Source organism: Pogoniulus pusillus, chromosome 14 (genome assembly GCF_015220805.1).
Source record: "Pogoniulus pusillus isolate bPogPus1 chromosome 14, bPogPus1.pri, whole genome shotgun sequence".
In the NCBI taxonomy this organism is placed as follows: domain Eukaryota; kingdom Metazoa; phylum Chordata; class Aves; order Piciformes; family Lybiidae; genus Pogoniulus; species Pogoniulus pusillus.
The window spans coordinates 24,716,557-24,737,164 of record NC_087277.1 but is presented as its reverse complement, the minus strand read 5'-3'; the positions used below and the strand labels follow the sequence as shown (position 1 = coordinate 24,737,164).

The window sequence follows — 20,608 nt, the reverse complement described above, 5'->3', positions numbered from 1 at the left end:
GCAAACGGGGGCTGATTTGGGGTGGCACAGTGTAGGAAAGTCTGGTTTGATTTGCACTGAACCTAATTTTTGTCAGGGCAACTTTTATTTCCTAAATAAGCTTCATGTGCATCAGCATCCAGCCTGGGAATTTTTTACTGCAGATAGAGGGGTCATAAAGCAGGTAAATTTGAGATTCAAGCCAATTTTGAAGTGCCACAAAAACATAGTAGCAAAACAGCAACGGCCTGTGCTGACACTGGGGATATTATCCTTTGGGATGCTTATTTCAGCCCTGTTCCAGTACTTAAAAACTGGGTTTCAGAAAGGTCAAAACTTGTGAACCCTGCAGAGCTGACTAGTATAGCACTGCAAAGCCAATACCTCGCGTGGATCCACTGCTCTCAGAGTGACCTTCATTTCATCTTCTTTGAAAGAAGGTAATTTATTCCGAGAGAAACTGTTTTCTTCCAGAATAGCTTCCATCTGAAAGATTTATTCCAGATCATCTCAGATACAGGGAAAGAGGAGCTAAACAGAGCAGCAAACCTGGTCAGCTACAGCAGTGACTTCCCATGCATAGCCAGGCCTCCCTTTTGATTCATCCTGCTGCAGCTACAATAACGCCTCTCGTGTTTACCTGTCACAAAAAAACAGTCACCAGGACATGCCTCTGGGTGTGCAGGTGCCCAAGCACTGCCCTGCTGTGGTGAGGAGCTCTCTATGGTCGGTGTTAACGGCAGTGCTCTGAAGCAGTGCTCTCGGTGCTGAAACCACAGCAAATGTGCTTAATCCCTCACAATGGCTCTGCTATAATCTGCCTACAAGCTGTGGTCAGCCAGGGAACAGTGACTACTTCTCACATACATAACATATACCAAACATATTCGGCTTGGCAGGAAGACAAGAAGCTGGAAGTGTCACACGGGAGCCCAGCCCCCTGACAGCATGAGACATGTGCTTGTAAGCTGTCTCAAGGAGGATATTTGATTGCCCTCTTTCTTCTTCTGCCTCTCTCCCAACAAAAGTGGAGTGACCTCCCCTCATGACCTGGCAAGTGCTGAAATTCCCCAAACACATTTTTCTGTTGTGCCCCAGCGCTGAACAAAAGGGAACGAAGCAGCCTCAATATACTTGGAAGGCTGGAATGAAAATAATAGCTGGCTCTTGCTGGTCCTGCAGACGTGGACCAGCTCGTCCTGCCCAGCACGGCTTGCGCTGCCCCCCACCCTCATCTGCTGCACTGCTGGCAGCTCTCGGGGATTTATCCCCGGCTTTATTTATTTATTTGTGCCTTCATTCAGTTATTTATTTATTTGCAGAAGGGCGGGCGGGGGGAGGAAGGGGGGTGGGGGGTGTCTATGTAATTGCAGTTTACACTGCGTTCCCACGCTCCTATTGTTTGGGACTTTGTTTCCTATTCCCATCACGTGTGCTAATTAGTTGGAGCTGCTGGCTAGCTGGGAGGCGTGTGTCTGGACTAAATGCAGAAAGATCACTTCCTGGAGGGATCTAGGCAATCTGAACAATTCTTTGCTTTACTTTCAACCCTCTCCCTCCCCCTGGCTTAACCAGTCAGGGAAGAGAGAAAGGAGTGCTGCCTGGCGAATGCTAGGTGCGGGAAAGGCACAGATTCTCCCTTCTGAAAAGCAGCACCTCACAAAGTGAAGGGAAATTGGGCTGGAAAGAACGTCTCATCTCTGTTCAACAAACCAGGTTTATTTTTTTTTCCCTCCAGAAGTCTCCACTGTCTTTCTGTTGTGGCTAAGAAGGCAAAAGCAACGTTTTTAAAAAATCCTCAGGTTCTTCCAGCCTGCCCTTAGGAAGTGAGTCAGATTTTTACGGCCGGGCTAAAGCTAGCTCATGCCATGGCTTGCAAAACAAAGTAAGAGCGAGAGAGAGAGAAAATTACCTGACTCATGGCATTTGGTTATTAGTGCAGGCGTCAGACAGCAGGGCCAACTCACATGGCAAGACCAAGTACCTGCACAGGGATCAAGTTTTAAACTCAATATTTGATTTAGTTTAAGTGTGGTTTGTTGTTGTGGGTTTTTTTGCTTTCATATCTGCAGTTAAATCCTCCTACCAGGAGGGTTCTGCACTTTGGCCACATCAACCCCAAGCAGCGCTACAGGATGGGGACATAGTGGCTGGAGAGGAGCCAGGAAGAAAGGGACCTGGGGGTGATGGTAGATAGTAGGATGAAGATGAGCCAGCAGTGTGCCCAGGTGGGCAAGAGAGCCAATGGCATCCTGGCCTGGATCAGGAACAGTGTGGCCAGTAGGACAAAGGAGGTTATTCTTCCCCTACACTCAACACTGGTCAGGCCACACCTTGAGTACTGTATCCAGTTCTGGGCTCCTCAATTCAAGAGAGATGTTGAGGTGCTGGAACATGTCCAGAGAAGGGCAACAAAGCTGGTGAGGGGCCTGGAGCACAAACTCTATGAGGAGAGGCTGAGGGAGCTGGGGGCGTTTAGCCTGGAGAAGAGGAGGCTCAAGGCAGACCTCATTGCTGTCTACAACTACCTGAAGGGAGGCTGTAGCCAGGTGGGGATTGCTCTCTTCTCCCAGACAATCAGAAACAGAACAAGGGGACACAGTCTCAAGTTGCTCCAGGGGAGGTATAGACTGGATGTTAGGAAGAAGTTCTTTCCAGAGAGAGTGATTGACATTGGAATGGGCTGCCCAGGGAGGTGGTGGAGGCACCATCCCTGAAGGTGTTCAAGAAAAGACTGGATGAGGCACTTGGTGCCATGGTCTAGTTGACTGGATAGGGCTGAGTGATAGGTTGGACTGGATGATCTTGGAGGTCTCTTCCAACTTGGTTGATTCTATGATTCTATGACTATCACACAGGTGCCTTTCAAATAGTGAGCACACTACAGCCTCCTCAGATCATGCAGGCAGCGTGCAGCCCACACAGGCACTGGTCTAGAGATCCTCTGGTGAGAGCTGCCAGAGCCCCACCAAACCCTGGTGTCTCATCAGCAGCCTTGACTGAAAGCTGTCCCGTTCAGTCAGCAAGTCCTGTGGCTGTGGTCTTGTCCCACTGGTGTAGAGTGACCCTCCATGCTCTGCAGTTTCACACACTGAGGATAAAGTGAGGGGCTGAGATCGTGTAAGCAAGGGGAAGTGCTGCAGCTGCACCAGGCAGGGGAAGGGGCACCTGCAGTCTGTGACAGTCATGTCTGAGTCTCTTCCCATTTCAACCTTGGGCAACTGGCTTGGGTGCTGAATGCCTGTGTTATCATCACAGTCAACCTCAGCAAAGACACAGGGGTGCTCAGGAGGCAGGTCCTAACCTATTACAATCATAGAATTGGTTGGAAAAACCCTTTAAGATCATTGAGTCCAACTATTCTCTAACTGTACCAAGGCTGGTGCTAAACCATGTCCTTCAGCACCACATCCTCCAGGGATGAGGATTCAGCCACCTCCCCGGAGAACCTATTCCAGTGTTTGAGAACCTCTTCAGTGAAGAAATTTCTTCTTACATACAACCTAAACCTCCCCTGCCACAATTGGAGGCCTTTTCCTCTCATCCTATGACTTGTTACTAGGGAGAAGAGATCAGTCCTCACCTCACTCCAACCTCCTTTCACTCTCAACAAACAAGGAGTGCCAAGCGCTCACCCGAAAACATGAGAAGGTCTAAGGCTGCATTTGCTTCTCTTTGACCAGGCAGAAGGTTATAAAAGCAGAGTTTTGTTGCTGATAATCATAGCCAAGCTCAGTGCAAGCACAGCTGTGGTAGTGTCCAAAGAAAAGGCCAAAGAAATGGCTCTCAGTCTGCTCTGCACTATGGGATTGCAGCTAGACAAAAAAATTGCACTTCCTTCCTCTGGGAAGTCCCAATATTTCTACACTTTCATTTTGTTTTTCCTTGGGTCAGGAAGAACTGAAGTATCTTAAGTCTATTTGGTTTGGGGTTTTCCTGTCCTTCCTGCAGAGAAAACAAGTCCTAGTTTTTGGAAAAAGTGAAACACTCTCCTGTGAGTCAGCTCAGCTTTAAAGGGCATCTCTTTGAGAATGATATTCATACTTGGATGTTGTCACCTATAGAATTCCAGAATCATAAAACTGTTTTGGTTGGAAAAGTCCTTCACCATCAAGTCCAACCATTCTCTAACTCTACCAAGGCTGGTGCTAAACCATGTTCCTCAGCACCATGTCTGCCTTTCTGAAACAGCTCCAGGGATGGAGATCCAATCTGGGAAGCTTATTTCAGAACCCTTTCAGTGAAGAAGTTTCTTCTAATATTCAACCTAAACCTCTCCTGGTACAACCTGAGGCCATTTCCTCTCATCACTTGTTACTAGGGAGAAGAGACCAACAGCCACTTCACTCCAATCTCCTTTCAGGGAGTTGTAGAGACTGAGAAGGCCTTTCTGTGGCCTCCTTTCCTCTAGACTAAACAACTGCAGTTCCCTAAGCTGCTCCTCATAGGACCCCTCATATGATCCACTTTCTGGGTGACTTGTCTCATGCTGCCCTCTTTGGCTCAGGGTAGAGGAAAATACTTTGATTGGCTGAAGGTAGAGGCTGGCTAGGTGGCCCAGAGCAAGGCTGGGTCATTTTCCTGCTGTGGAAGGGACTGTTTGACAGACTCAGTGTGCCAGTCTTCAAAGCTGGCATCCTCATCCCATCATACATATCCTACTTTCTGTTCATAACCACTTCTGCCATTTCCAAACACTTCACATCCACGTAGTAGCTCTAATTGCTTTGGTAGGTAAATTGGGAAAATATCTGCAGTCTAGCTTTTGATGAGATAAGGAGCTAGAATTTCAGGAGAGATGTGATCATGTACCTGGTGACCCAGCCCACTGCAGATGTGTGGGCACTTCTGGTGCTCCAGTGGGTCACAAAGCACAGACTGCCTTGGAGTCAGGTTCACACAGTGTGAATGTGGAGAAGCTTAATGAGACAAAGACCTTCAGAGTCCACCCTTGCTCCATGGCCTGCTTTACTCAGGAAACAGGTGGCAGGTGAGGAAGGCAGCTTATGAAAGTATGAAAGGTGTTTGCATGTGCTTTGTGAACTTCACTAATGCATTAAATAACCCCTGACCTGGCCCCAGGTTTGTAACTTTGGCAGCCATGGCAAGGAAATGTTTCTGAGCAGTGTCCTGTCAGGTCTTTCTTTTCCTAGTAGGAAGCATCCCTCTCCCTGGGAATGACTACAGAACTACTGAGGGGAAAGCCAATGTAGCACTAGTGCTAATGTAGAACTTAGAGAGTCTGCAGCTTTCTGCACCTGTGGTCCTCTGCTGGCTCTAAAGATGACAATTTCTTTCTTTGCTTTTTAATAGACAAGTCACAAACTGTTCCAGGCACTGACCTGCCAGAGAGATGCCGAATCAGGCAGACTCTCACTGCAGGGAGTGGGGAGTGCTGCCTTCAGATACCTTTTCAAGGATTTTTAAGGACCACTAACATCTTTGCACAAGTAACCTGAACCACAGGAAAAATAATCCAGCAAAGAAACTCTGTGCACTGTAACAATTACAAAACTTCACCAGGACTTAACCTAGTCAACATTTCTTTTAGGTCCTGCAACTCATTATTTATATTTAGAAATTACAAAGCTCCAGCATGGACCAAAACAAAAAAATGCCCAACCCCAAACAACCCCAGCCCATCAGTGAGTCATTCAAAAGCTCTCTGTTCTTTTTCCTGTTTTCTCACTGAATATGGAAAGCAGCTCATGATTCCTGCCCTGATATGCAAAGCCTATCTGAGACTGCCTTAGCTGCCTGAGGGAGCTTCTCTTGGAGTTCACGGCCACAGTTGTCTACAAGATTCACTGCAATGGAACAGCACAGCTCAAATAGAGCCTTCTGGATGCTTTGGTTGTAGTTAACTGCAAAATGCTCTGCAAAGATGCCCACCTCTTTTGGAACTAGAAATTAATAGAATCATAGAATTGTCACGTCTGGAAGTGACCTGAGGGATCATCTAGTTCCAACCTCCATGCCGTGAGCAGGGACACCTCACACTAAATCAGGTTGCTCAGAGCCCCATTCAGCCTGCTCTTAAAGACCTCCAAGGATGGGGCTTCCACCACCACTCTGAGCAACCTGTTCCAGTGTCTCAACAACTTCATGGTGAAGAATGTCTTCCTAACATCCAATCTGAATTTACCCACTTCCATTCCCCCAGTTCTATCACTATCCACCATCCTAAGAAGTCCCTCACCAGCTTCTCTGTAGCCCCCACTTCAAATACTGGAAGTGGTCGTCGAAGCCTTCTGTTCTCCAGACTTAACAGCCCTAACTGTCTCAGTCTGTCTTCATAGGAGAGGTGCTCCCACCCTCTGATCATCATCATGGCCCTTCTCTGGCCATGTTACAGCATGAGTAACCTCACTTCATAAAATCATAGAATCATCAAATCACAGAAAAGACCTTTGAGATCACCAGGTCAAATAATTCTCTAACTCTCTAAGTCTGGTGCTAAACCACGTCCCTCAGCACCACATCTCTGCCTTTTTAACCACTTCAGGCACAGGGATTTCAGCTTTCTCTCTGTGTGTGCACTGGTACAGTATACTTAGCTATACACAAAAGCATTTTAAATGTTTCTTTTCCATCCTCAGCAGGTTTTAATCAAACCACATTTCCATCCTGGTACTGGTCCAGTACCTGTAACTGCTGGTTCACTCCATGCTGCTGCTGCCTGCACCCAGAGGATGGCAGATGGGCAGGAGGAAGACTGTGCTGCAGGCTTGGGCATGCTGACTATCCAGATTGACTCCTCTGTCATGGCCAGCAGACTAATGTAGGTCCTTCTTCTTTACCAGTTTTGATGTTGAGATACTGGAACGTGTCCAGAGAAGGGTGACAAAGCTGGTGAGAGGCATGGAGCACAAACCCTATGATAAGAGGCTGAGGGAGCTGGGGGTGTGCAGCCTGCAGAAGAGGAGGCTCAGGGCAGACCTCATTGCTGTCTACAACTACCTGAAGGGAGGCTGTAGCCAGGTGGGGTTGGGCTCTTCTGCCAGGCAACCAGTAACAGAACAAGGAGACACAGTTTCAAGTTGAGCCGGGGAAGGTCTAGGCTGGATGTTAGGAGGAAGTTGTTGGCAGAGAGAGTGATTGGCATTGGAATGGGCTTCCCAAGGAGATGATGGAGTTGCTGTCCCTGGAGGTGTTCAAGAAAAGACTGGATGAAGCACTTAGTGCCATGGTCTAGTTGACTGGACAGGGCTGGGTGCTAGGTTGGACTGGGTGATCTTGGAGGTCTCTTCCATCCTGGTTGATTCTATGATTCTATGATTTTCATTAGTTTCAATTTGCCACTTGTCAGAGGTGATGGGTGTTGGCCAACAGGCTTCAGCACTATTGACTAGAGAGTGACTGATTGACAGATGGACAGACAGCTAGGCAGGTAAGTGAGATGGTTGCCAAAACTTGGCTGCTAAAAGAAATCCATTTTAAAAGAGCCTCCTTTGAGTACTGGGATGTTTCCTCATGTCTGAAGAGGAAGGAATGTTGCCGTGGACCTGATGGTCTAAATAAATGTGATGCAGGTTTTTTAGGAAGAGTCAATATCTTTAGATCCCTTTGTGTGCCCAGTTTATCGACTTTCTCAGCTATATCTCCTGGACTAGTAAACTCTCTTTGCAAACTTTGCCTCTCTTAAGGATTTGCAAGACTCTTAGGCATTGGAGTAATGGGCCTCAGAGTAGGTACACAGATTAGATAGTTAATCAGTCACTCGCAGATGGGTTCTGAGATAGGAGAGCTTTCATATGCTCTCTTGGAGAGCTCTCAGGTTTGTGATGACTGAAGATGGTGGGGGGATGGTTTCAGTACCACATCTGCAACTACAGGAATGTAGAGCCCACCTCTAACTTGAAAATATTTGCATAAAGCCTTCAGGTAATATAAAGGGAACTGATTACTTTATACCAGCTGGATTACAGCAAACCAATATTGACTTCAGGTTTTGGATGTCAGTAAGATTTATTTCATGCCAGGTAAATATTGACTGTGGCACAGCCAAGGCCAGTATTTACTCTGGAGGAGAATCAATCTTGGGGCTCAAAACTGGAAGTCAATATCTTCATTGTCATACTTTTTAATAAATACTAAGGAGGGGGAGCTTTGGCTAATGGGAAACATACATAGAGAGAGAGAATCTCAGAATCAGTCAGGCTTGGAAGGGACCACAAAGATCATCTAGTTCCAACCCCCTTGCCATGGGCAGGGACACCTTACTCTAGATCAGGCTGGACACATCCTCATCCAGCCTGGCCTTAAATGCATCCAGAGACAGGGCCTCAACCACCTCTCTGGGCAACCCATTCCAGCCTCTCACCACTCTCATGCTGAACAACTTCCTCCTCACATCCAGTCTCAATCTCCTCCCCTCCAGCGTTGCTCCATTCCCCCATGTCCTGTCACTCCCTGATAGCCTAAAATATCCCTCCCCAGCTCTTTTGTAGGCCCCCTTCAGATACAAGAAAGTCACCTCAGAGCCTCCTCTTTGCCAGACTGAACAGCCTCAACTCTTTCAGTCTGTCCTCACAGCAGAGCTGCTGCAGCCCTCTGATCATCCTCATGGCCCTTCTCTGGACATGCTCCAGCATTTTCACATCCCTCTTGTAATGGAGGCTCCAGAACTGGATGCAGCACTCCAGGTGGGGTCTCACCAGAGTGGAGTAGAGGGGGAAATCACCTCCCTCAACCTGCTGGCCACACTTCTCCTGCTGCAGCCCAGGCTCTGGTTGGCTTTCTGGGCTGCAAGTGTACACTGCTGGCTCATGTTGAGCTTCTCATCCACCAGCACCCCCAAGCCACTCTCTTCAGGGCTGCTCTCCAGCCCAGCCTGTGTTTGTGCTTGAGATTGCCTCAACCCAGAATATATACATATATATATATATACACAGAATATATATACCCAGAATGTATATATATATATATATATATATATATATATATATATATATATATACACACACACACTCACACATATACATACATATATATACAGAATTTAAATGAATAGTTCTGATGCAGTGGGGAAAAAATATGGAAAGAAATTGATTACCTTGGAGCAATAAAAGATGGGAGCTGCTGAAAGGAACTGCTGAAATACTCTTAACTCCTGTCTAAATCCTCCCTGCAGACAGTGGCTGTTGACCTCTTGGAACAGCAAGAAAAGGAAGCAGAGGCTGCCATCAGGAATGGTGTTACATATGGAACAAGGTTCCCGGCCTCCTTTGAACTGTCAGTTGATTTTGTCTTAATACTCTGTAAGCTCTACAAAACACAACAGGCCTGCTCAGTTATGGGGTAGGTTTAGGAAGCTATTCAAATTGTGGTTATTAAGAGTTTTGTCACTTGTGTCTTTGCAAAGAAACACAGCATCCCAAACTGAAGCCAAGAGGAAGACAGAGAGTCTGTTTGGATTTGGGGGCACAAACATGGAAAATGCTCTGTGTCACTTCTCACTCTGCTGGCAGAACTGTGGAAAAAGGCATTAAAATCCATGAGCATTATGTTATCCATGAAATTTCTTGGCACATGCACACACATCCCATTTTCCCTGAGGCAACACACAACACTTTCCCAGTTAAAGTGCTACAAGAATATAAAAATAGCTGCTACCCTGATAACATCAGAGATAATCCTGTTAATTACAGAGACAGACAAACAGCCTGCAGGATCCCATGGAGCTGGAAGGGGAGGAGTGCTCCCCAGCATGGGTAACGGTGTGCAGGAGGCACTCACAGATAGCCCCAGCTGTGAAGAACCAGCCACCATCAGGACAAGTCTGCCAAGGACTAGGGATCATTTCCCAGAGGCCTCATTCATGCCACCACACTGGTGATGGCAGCAGGATGGGTTCCATGCAGGTTAGCTAGAATACACTTTCTCAGATAAGAAACCCACGGGCAGATTCTTAGCCAGGCATACGAGCTGAGACCTTCCTGACCTGGAGCTCAGCCCCCCCCAAATGACACTGATGTTAGTGGAGCCAGAACTGGGTCTCTAATCTGTAAATTCAGCCTTGATGTGGACACCTCTTCCAGGTGGTGCCAAAGACCCCCTGCCAAGAGTATATACAAGCAAAGGAGGAATACGTGGCCCTGGGCTGCTTCACACCTGCCAGCTGCATCAGGAGGCACAAACAGCAGTGGGGACACTTGCTGAGCCCACAAACGTGACAGGAATCAGGTCTCTGCAGCAGGCCATTCACTGTCTGTGATGGCTCACAGCTGGATTTGCCATCATCTTTGCTTGCTGACAACTTCTGCTTGCCTTTATACACTCCACAGACTTAACAGCTGTTGTGGCAATTGCTGGAAGATCCAAGATGAGCACCTCCTTGCTTCATGTCTTACTTGTATTTCTATGTTGCAGAATGCAGACATCTTCAAAACACAGACATCAGAGCTGAGGGAACTCAAACCATCCTCCCTGCCTCTGTCTGCTCCTTCCTCGCTGGGGCCACCCCTGCGTGTGTGTGTGGGCAATGATGCTCTTCAAACAGCCTTTCAGGGACTCAAATACCACAAAGCAGTTGCCAAAGTCATCCAATGACAGAATTAGCTTGGGTCCATCCTCTCTTATAGCAAGTGACTCACTGTATATTTGGGTCAATAAATGTCAGCCTGTAACAAAATGACTTCATGAGCTGAAGTTACTGCATGTGAATAAGACAGCACGGAGGCGATGTGATCATCCACTGCCTTTGGCCAAGCAGCAAATTGCTATTTTATCAGGTTTTCTTCTTCCTGTAGTTTTAATGTTTGGCCTAAAAGATGGAAGAAATTCTGTATATGGAAGTCTACATTTTTGAGGTAATAGATGTGAATTTTGTCCCTCAGTTTGCTTCAGTTCCTGACTGATGCAAGCATCAAGGGAAACACAATGGGTTTGGAATAGTATACTCGCCTGCATGACTGCCTCAGAATGTTGTAGGAAGGATCTCTAGAAAGCAATGTGCAGCAGTCCTTCTATGGCAGCATCTACCAGACATAGAGTTGTTGGGGAAAAGACAGCTCCCACACAGGGACATGTGGTCCTCAAGATGAAAAACTGCCACATGCTGAAAAGCCACCTGAGAGCACTTCACCTTGTGAGAAGCACTTGGTCTCATAGTGGCAAGGGGCTGTTTTGGCCCAGGTGATTGATTTTGTGTGTTTGTGTGTTCACTGTGATCAGCTCCAACTCTGCTGGCAAAACTGTGGAGGAGGGCATTAAAATCCATAACCATTATCCATGAAGAATCATAGAGTTCACCTCTTTTTCTGTGTGGACTTCTTTCCTACAAAGCGCTGCTTCCAAGGATGGGACATGCTTGACTCCTTCCTGCTTGTCAGGCCTTCAGCCTCTGTGTTCAAATAAATATGAGCTCTCCCTCTGGGCTCATGTGAAGGGTAGCCAGGCTGTAACTGGGTCCCTCAGGAGGGCCTTACATGAAGAGGAGATGAGATTTGTGGCTTTGATTAAGCCAAGGGGCTAAAGGAGGAGATGAAGGAGGACCCAGTAAGAGCTCTCCCTTACTTTCACCTCTCATGCAAAGAAAGGCATAATGATGAAATGAGTATTTGTCATTTGTTTCTGCCATTCAAAAATACTTCATCCCTTGCATTTGTGCAGTTTTAAGACTTCTTTGCTTTAGTGACATCCCCTTCCTTGCTCAGATTCATAACATTTTTTCTATCTGGCTGTGCTAGAGGTCTGGACCGCTCACTTTCCTCCTCTCTGGGAAGTAATCACCAGTTTGTGTGGTCTAATAAAGGGTCCCAGAGGGCTCAACATGAAATAGCCAGGGCCTACAGGAAAGAAAACTCTGTGGAAACTTGCACAGCCCTGCTAATCTGCAAGGAACAAAACAAAGTTGTACCCTGGGGTAAGAACCAGTAGCGACTCGCTTAATTGCTACCATGTCGGCGTGCGAAACGACTGCCTCTGCACCAGCTAATGCGAACCTGATGCAGGCAGGATTCTGATTAGAACCAGCTAAATTTCACTTCAAACGAGCAGATAATCCCCACAACAGATCTGCTGTGCAGCCAGGCCTCAGTTTGTTATCTGAGCCTGGTGAGATGCCTGTGGGGTGACAGGGCAGTCACCTTTAATATGCAACTGGTATGAAAGGGGCAGCCAGTGTTGCTGAATCCATGTCCCTCCCTTGCCCTCCTCCTGCCCAAGGAAGGGAAACTCAGCATGAGAGTGATGAGAGCAGAAGGCAAAGCACCTCTGATTAGACCACAAGCGATCCTCTGCATCCAAGCCCATTTTCTCCTTTCCCCTGAGAAGCTGTGCTTCAGTGAAGGCAGCTTTACAAAGTCTTCCAAGTCCAGTAGTCTCTGCTGTGACTGCACTAAGAGAGACTGCAAGTGCAGAGGCAGAGGCCACACACGGCTCTGCTGCCTCCAAGATTTGGGATCAGAAAGTCACAACTCAAATCCCTGCTTTGCTCCAGCTGCACAAGCCCCAGTGGGGCTGGCCAGCCAGCACAGAAGCAGTAATGCCACGACCAAGATAATGTCTGTCTCCCTTCCAACCTTCCTATGGTGGCCCTTCCCCAGATTGCTGCCCAGACTGGCCCATGCAATGGCCTCATATTCTTTGGCTTGGACTCTGGGAGCAGCTGATGATCTGCTCCAAGAGCAAAGGCTTGGCCCCACAAAGGCCCTGGCCACAGTCCCAGGCATTGCTCCTGGTGTGCGCCGAGCCGTGCTCATGCTGTCCGGCCCTTCAGCGCCTGCCCAGGCACACAGGAAGCCTGTGGCAAAGCCAGGAACAAAACTGTTGCCAGAACGACCTCCTGGCAGCCCTGTGCCTGCCTTAATCACTAGACTGCACTTCCTTTGCTTCACCCATTACACAAGATTTCTTCTTTTCTGGTATTTTCAGTGGGCCACTCTCCAGTTTCTAGTGGGTTTCAGCCATGGTAAACAACAAGGCTGCTGTTCCTTTTAGGTGTACATGAACACTTTTGGATACAAATTCCTGGCATCTTCTCTTTGAGAGGAATCAAAATCCACAAGAGTGGAAGCTTTTCTTACAGTGCTTTCAATGGTCCTGTAATTCTTTCCTCTTCCAATTTAGTCTACAGTGAAGTGTACATGGCAGTGATGTGGTATCTCCTAGGCTATACACTGCAGTCACTGTAGCAGAGATCCCATGAGTGCTTGGTGGCACATGGCAGACATGTCCTTGCTCATCACCAGTGGAGATTCTATGGAGACTCTGAGCAGGTGCAACAAGGAGCAGTACTGTCAAGACACTGCACAGCTATGCATTCTGCATACACCATATATATATATATATGTATATAATACAGAAAACTACTTTAGGTCTACCTGAAAATACTGAGGCAGTTCATTATTAGCTCTCCCACAAGGAAACTCTGGCTTTGAAGGAAGTATCAGATGGGTTGTTAGGAGGAAAAGGGGATGAAAAAGAGTAGCTGTCTGACACTAGTCAGATCAGTAGGTAAGAGCAATAGTACACAGCTTCTCTTTCAGATCGCTCACAGTCTGGTGTCCCCATGCCTTCACAGCACCACTTGTTTGGTTGGCATGGGGCAGGAGAAGAGAAACCTTTATCTTCTGTGTGCAACCAGCATCCTGAATGATTTCTAGAGGAAGAAGTGCTGAGGAGCACAGGCCATTGCTGCTGTTGCCAGCAGTCAAGGAGCTGTTCCATACTTGCAGCTACTCTGTAGATGGTGTCTGGAGACCAAGGTGGGACAAATGGCTCATGGAGTGCACATTTGCAGATGTTCACTTCAGTAGGCTGCCTCATTGGTGATCTTTTTCCTTTCACCCCTCTAAGACCCACTTTCCTTCTTCAGCATCCCACCAGCTCTGACAGGCACATCACCCCATTTCTGCAGCATCTCTTTCTGCCTGCCAGGAAACAACATCCTGATCTGCAACCTTATAATGCACACAGGCTAATCTCACACATCCAGTGAGCCAGAGCTGATAACAGAGCTGACATCAAAGGGCTGAATCCCCTGATTTGTGCTGCCCAGACATAAACTAACTGCACTCTACACCCAGCATCCCATCCCTCTGACCTCTGGGGTGCTGTATTTACCAGGGCATTCCATGTGCTAAGTCAATGTGGAAATTGGGTTAGTCATACTTTCCTGGAAGTGTGATTTTGCCCTGCTTGGCTGCAACCCCTGAGCCTCTCCTGCACCAGGAGCACTTTCAAACCTGAATGCTGTTCCAGTGGAATGCCTTCCTGCTCCATTGTGAACCAAGACCAAAATGATTTGCACTGGGAGCCAGCAGGAATTCATCTTCTTAATAAAAAATAAAACACCACAAAAAAAGAAGAAAGGGGTATGCTGAGGTGGCCAAATCCCTGCATTTCACACAGAGGTTTTATTTCAGCTGACAAGTGGCTATGAGAGATAGGAGAGTCCTGCAGAGAAGTCACAGTACTGGGTTGTTTCCTAGATGAACTGCTGGATCTCTCATGGAGACTGGAGGAGCCCCAACACAAAACATAACTGCTGATCTTTAACGTGCTGTGAGAATGAGAAACCGTACTGCAAGCAGGCAGTAAAGAAGGAGGAAAGTTATCTGTTCCAGGTAATGAATAGCCAAAATCTCAGCAAGACATGATAAATTCAAGTTGTCTGAAGGACAACATCATCCTTTTTATTGATATTTGGTAGGCCTTCTCTGAACTTAACAGGGTAAGCTTTGGAGGACACATCACACTTCAAACTGAATTCTCAAAACTGCTGGCAAGTTCCTAATGTAGCAAACATCTGCAACAGTAGAATACACTAACTAACTCATCAAAAGTAAATCATATTTCAGTGACTTTGACAAAGCATATTCATTTCAAACTTCAAATAAACTGAAGCACTTCTCTGTCCAGTATCCCCTTCTGGAAAGAGCTCTGCTTTGAGGAACAGTTGTTACCTGTTGCTAAACACTCCACACAAAGCTCCTGATGGCCAGAACTTGTGCATTTACACTGATTCAGTCCTGACAGCACTGGAAATTCAAAGGTGAGTTATTTGTGCTGTATGCCTTGACACAAATGGTGTCGCCTGCCTTGCCACACTGCATCAGCACCTTCTTACCCAAAGGCCAAAACCTGCCAAAATGTCTGAGACTCAAATGCATCTCTGGCTCTGACTTCCTACCCCCTTTGACGGTTACCTCTCATAAAGGTCATGAGAAAGACTCATAAACCCATGAAAAGATTTCTGAATATAAAACTTGCACTGTATGGTTTTTCCATAGTCTGTTGTTTTGTATAATGCTCTGCTGTCAGCTAGCAGATCCTTCAAAAGAATTCATTTCTCACTTTCAGAACAAACTGTTTAGCTGCATCTGCAAGGGGGTGGGAGCAGCCCTTTGTCCTGCAGCCCTTTCACAGGGCCGGTGTAGGGTTAGCCCTGAATGACAGCAACTGGGACCAGAATCAGGGAGTTGTTCAGCAAGTGAGCTATGACAAACACCAAACCAGTCAATAAGCTGGAGGAGAAACTCCTCTCCTCGTTGCATCACAGCTTTTGGGTAACATAGCACTGAACAAGGTTTTCTAGTCCCATTGGCCAAAGAGTGCAGCACCCGAACCCTATCACTCTCCCATAGGGGTGTGTCAGCTTCACAAGAAGGTTGGGCTGATCTCCTCCAGCAAAAATGACAAGGTCATACAGTGATTTTCTCATTGAGAACACAGCTGTGCCCATGGCAGCTACTGGAACCTGATGGCTGAGATTTCAGGAAGCACTGCCCCACATATATTTCCAGTTCTCAGTTCCTAAGTGTAAGAGCATGAATCTGAATATCAAACCCACAAGAATTTGGTGGTGGTTGTCTACTAAAGAACCTCTGGAACAATCCTTGCACTCTTTCCAAAAATCACCAAACAATAAACAACCACAAAACTGAATATATCCCCCTCCTCAGATACTGCAGCAGACAGGGCTGTAAGGAACTCTGGATAAGCACTGAGATAACCCTGTGTGGACATGGCTTGCAGCAGCTCAAAGCTCCCCTCACACTCAGTAACACAGACATCATTTACAGGAGACATAAAGGTCTGTCTGTCTTCATGTATCTACCTCTGACCTTGGCCTTTGAACAAGGGAACCAAGAAAAAAGTGCACTGCAGGGGACACTTTCATAGATTCATAGCATGGTTTAGGCTGGAAGGGACCTTAAAGGTTATCTAGTTCCAACCCCCCCTGCTGTGGGCAGAGACACCTTCCACTAGCCCAGGTTGCTCAAGGCCTTATCCAGCCTGGCCTTGAACACCTTCAGAGAGGGAGCATTCACAACCTCCCTGAGCAACCTGTTCATGTGTCTCCTAATATCCAGTCTAAATCTGCCCTCCTCAAGCTTCAATCCATTCCCTCTTGTCCTATCACTATGAGCCTCTGTAAGAAGTCCTTTCCCTATCTTGAGACGTAATTTCCTGTGACCCAAAGCAGTGTCAGAGTCTGTCGTGTGGCAAGTTGGCTGTGAGCTAGGAATAGCAAACCCTTGCTGTAAGGCTAGGGGATTACTCTGCTGGGACTCTATCTAAACTACTGAATAAACAGGCCAGGGCTCATGAGGCCAAGGGCCACAACACAGCTTATAGCCACACAGCTAAACTTCCTTTTCCCTCAAAAGAGTGGTCTCATCCCTTCTGCATATTGGAGACTGGTGAGCAACCAAACAACTTGGATAATCATGGAACAGAGGCCAAGCCCACAGCCAGCCATCTTGAAATCCCAATGCCAGTGGGCATCCTGCTGTGAATCTGGTCTGGCTGCAGCTGATACAGCTGAAGCAGTTGCTATTCAACGCACCCATCATCCCTTCATCCCACCCACCTCAGCAGTTCTGCCACCACAGCTGTGGGAAATATTCCTTCAGGCCAGGTTAGCCAAATCTGGCTGAGTTTGAAGAATTTTGGTAGAAGGTTCTTCAAGGAGCTGGGTCATTCAGAGATATGACAATTAAGGACTGATCTGCTGTGATGTCTGTAAGAGGTAAAATGATCTGAAGTCAGGGAACTTTTCCCCTGGCTGACATGCAGGCAGTAGATGCATGGTGGCCTTGTGTGCCCTGCACACTGATCACAAGTCACTGGCTGCTTGCTTCAGTCTGTACCTCAGTGTGACAAAATATGATGGTACTGGGAGTCCACCTTTACTGGGAGCTTCCTATCAGTGGAGAGTGTAGGACACTGGTCCAACCTTAAATCCTGGGAAGAGCAGGAGAGAAATGCCTTTGGTATTTATATTGCAGGGCCACTCACTACGAACCATAGCATACCTCTATGTCTTTCCCAGTTCAGGACTCAGAAGAGCTTGAGCTCAGTGACAGCCTCTCCCTGTGGCCAGCTGCTCTGGTTTTCAGCCAAGCAGCACAGAGCAGCTTGCCTTGCATCAGTCTCTTTGACATCAGGGTCTGCAGAGCATAGGTCTGATCCTGCCCTGGAACTGGGGGTGAGTTGCCTTCTGGATCTGTGGGATCTGTGGAGCTTCGGCTCCACTCTCAGGCATTTGTCTGGCTCTTTGGCTTGTGCTTTATTTATGAGAATCAGCCTGGAGGTTGAGAAATTACAAACGGACAGGCCAATGTTTGTGAGTAGAACTGAACAGAGGGGATTATGCAAAGCAGGAGACACTGGAAAATCAAATGAAAAATACTGTTTGGGTTGCTTAATAAAAATAAGAATGAAAGAGAGAGAGAGAGAGAAAAGAATGAATCTGGATGTGAGCCTTTCTAGTCATTTTCTGGCCCCTGTTCACCCAGCCCTCAGGCAGATCTGCAAACGCAGGCGACTGAAGGGGAGGCAAGGAGGATGCTTCTTGCCTGGCAGAGCAAAAGCCGCCGCCAGTGGAACCTACTGTGTTGGGAGAGAAGGAGGGGTGCTGGGCAAAGAAGGCTGCTGGCAAGCGCGGAGGGGTGACAGTGGGCGAGGAGGGGTGGCTGGCATGCAAGAAGGAATGGGCAGTGAGCAAGGAGAGGTGGCCGGCAGGCAAGGAGGGGTGGCTGGCAGGCGCCAAGGGGTGGCTGGCAGGCGCCGAGGTGCGATGGCCCCACAGAAGGCCAGGCATTGTGCGCGGGTACGGCGAGCCGGCGCTCCGGTGCCAGCCAAGAAAACAAATGCCTTCCCGCTGTCTCCTGGAAATGCTTCCACCGCTCCCGCTGAGCGACTTCATTTCAAAGCCAGATGACTTTTTGCCCTTTCTAATCGAGCTTAAAATGTTGCTGTTCACCCAGCAGCCCCCCATCCCGACCCTCTCGGCCCGGAGGCACTAATGGCCCAGGTCTGCGAAGTGCCAGGGCAGCACCCGGCAAGTCAAAAAGATGAGGAGGGCGACTGGTATGTGAGGAGACCGGAGACCGGTGGGCTCTTACGGGTCTCCCCCACGGCGGCAGCGAAACGCTGTAAGGCGCAAGTCATAAGCGGTGTCGCTTGGAGCCAGCACAACGCGCCGTGGGTCTGACCGCTGCGGCTGCGGGGCTGCCACCCTGCCTCTCCCGTCCCGCCCTTCTGCGCCTCATTCTGCCTTTTCCCTGCCCTCCGCGGCCGCGGAGGAGGAGCAGACTCGGGCCCCGCGGGGAGCGGCGGACGAGCTCCCGGGCCGGCCGCGGGGAGAACTCCGGGTCCGGCCCCACCGCCCCCGGCCTGGCCCCGCAGCTGCCTGCCCGCCCGCCCGCCGGCCCCGCCGAGGCCGTGTGTGTGTTTAGGAGGTGCCGTTTCCCACAGCTCTGATCTAATGCAGCTGTAATTCAATCTCCGTGTGAGCGGCACTCGGCCGGCGCTCTCCCACCCGCCGGCAGGCTCCTCTCTCCCAGGCTGTGTGTGTGTGTGTGTGACACATTTACACTGTCAATCTGCCGGGCTCCCCTCACACAACCCCGCGGTATAGCTTTACCGTGTCAATCAGGCGGGCTTCGGGGGACTGTCTGCGGCCAGCGCTCCCGCCGCTCCCTCCCCTGCCCCGCAGCGCAGTCACCCTATACCTGCCACTCAGCCCCGGCCAAAGGACTTTTGTTCAACCGCATTTGTGTGCAGCCACAAAGAGTAAAGGCAACTGAAGCAGATAAGGCTGAGAACCTGAAACAGATGTAAAAGAGATCAGATCGAGTGTTCTGCGGATCCCCAGCTCCTGCAGAGATTTATGACCCCTTTTAACCCCATTTTAAATAGGTTAAACTGGGCTTGTTTTATAGCGATGAAATTAGAAGGGCGCTTGGACAGAAATTCACCCAGAGGCACGGATCAGCCTCCTGATTTTGCTCCATCCCGTATGGCTAAGCCAGCCCGTTTGGCCACTGCGTTGCTCGTCCTTTGAACACTTCTCTGTGATCTCATTATAGCTCACATCCTCTGAGAGATCGCCAAGCTGCCAGCTGACCTTTAGCCCCCTGAAGAGTCCTAATTTTGGGTTGGCAACTTCCATCTCCACTTAGAGCGAGACGAGGTGGGTGGACAATAGCAGCGGCCGAGGACGAGGAGCACAGCACAACAATAAGCTGTCCTTGGAAGTGCTGGGCTGCGATTGTCATCCCAGACACAATCATGGGAGACTCAGCTGGGATCGCTTTCTTTTGGCAGACAGCTTTGAACTCTGCTTTTCCCTTCCTGCTTCTCTGTTAATTATAAGCTTCTGCTTCTTTCCACTGGCAGATGAATCTGCCAGAGGCAAGACAAACCAGAGGGGTAAATTCTGCTCAGCTAGCAGTGCTGAGCCCCAGTTGACTAGCACCAGCTTACTCCAGGTTTACACCAGAAAGCCTGAATTGAGAGGAGAATAGAGCTGAGTAGTTTGGCCAGTGGTTTGTACCTTGCAGAAGGTCTGGCAAAGCACTGTGGTACCCACTATGGATAACAACAAAGCTCTTCAGCTCACTTACTGCTCACAGAACTGCCCTGCTCCTCCTCCTCCTCCTCATCACACATGGACTGACAGCACCAAGTTCTAAAATATGCCAGGATGAAGTCACTTCTGGAGGGCTACATCAGAACTAGAATGCTCAGGAAGACCCATTCTGCATGTCACATTTGTGGACTGGGATACAGGCTGAGCTGGGAAAAAGCAGTGCTGGCCCCTGGGCTGTATCTTGGGAGTTGGCGGCCAGATTCTCTGAGCTGAGCCTTCAGCTGGAGCTCTCCAGCTCCTGCACTACCCGGGAGCTCAGCAGCCCCCATACAACTCCAATACCACTGCCCTTATTTAGAATCATCAGGGTTGGAAAAGAACTCAAAGATGACCAAGTACAAGACCTGTGAAGTGACTTAATGAATTTTTCTAAGCAAAAGCATCAGAGTTTCACTTGATACCAGGAGGGGGCTTTTTTAGAAGTGTGTTTCTCACTATTCTCCTAAAACAGAGGTGCAAATCAGAGGCAGATTTAGAAAGACTACCATAAAAAACTCCATATATTTAATTTCTGCCATACAGGGCTTCTTCTGAATTCCGTCTTCTCTCTGGTTTGGGACGTAGGTAAAAGTTTCCCAAGAACAAAACAAAGAGTGTTCAACTTCTGGCTGTGCCTCTGCTCTCCCACGCATGCACCTGTGTCCACAAGCCTCTAACAATAGGCTCCAGAGAAGAAGAGAGAACACACAGATGAAAAAATAGAAGTGTCATGAAATAGTAATGGAGGTCTCTACATTTTCCCAC

At 48.3% G+C, this 20,608-nt stretch overlaps 1 long non-coding RNA gene across 1 annotated transcript in view; it reads right to left on the bottom strand.

Annotated features, from left to right (window-relative positions):
• The window catches only part of LOC135181430 (uncharacterized), a 52,598-nt gene that overhangs the window by 5,248 nt on the left and 26,742 nt on the right, over nt 1–20,608 (bottom strand). The gene's annotated exons all lie outside the window — the stretch shown is intronic.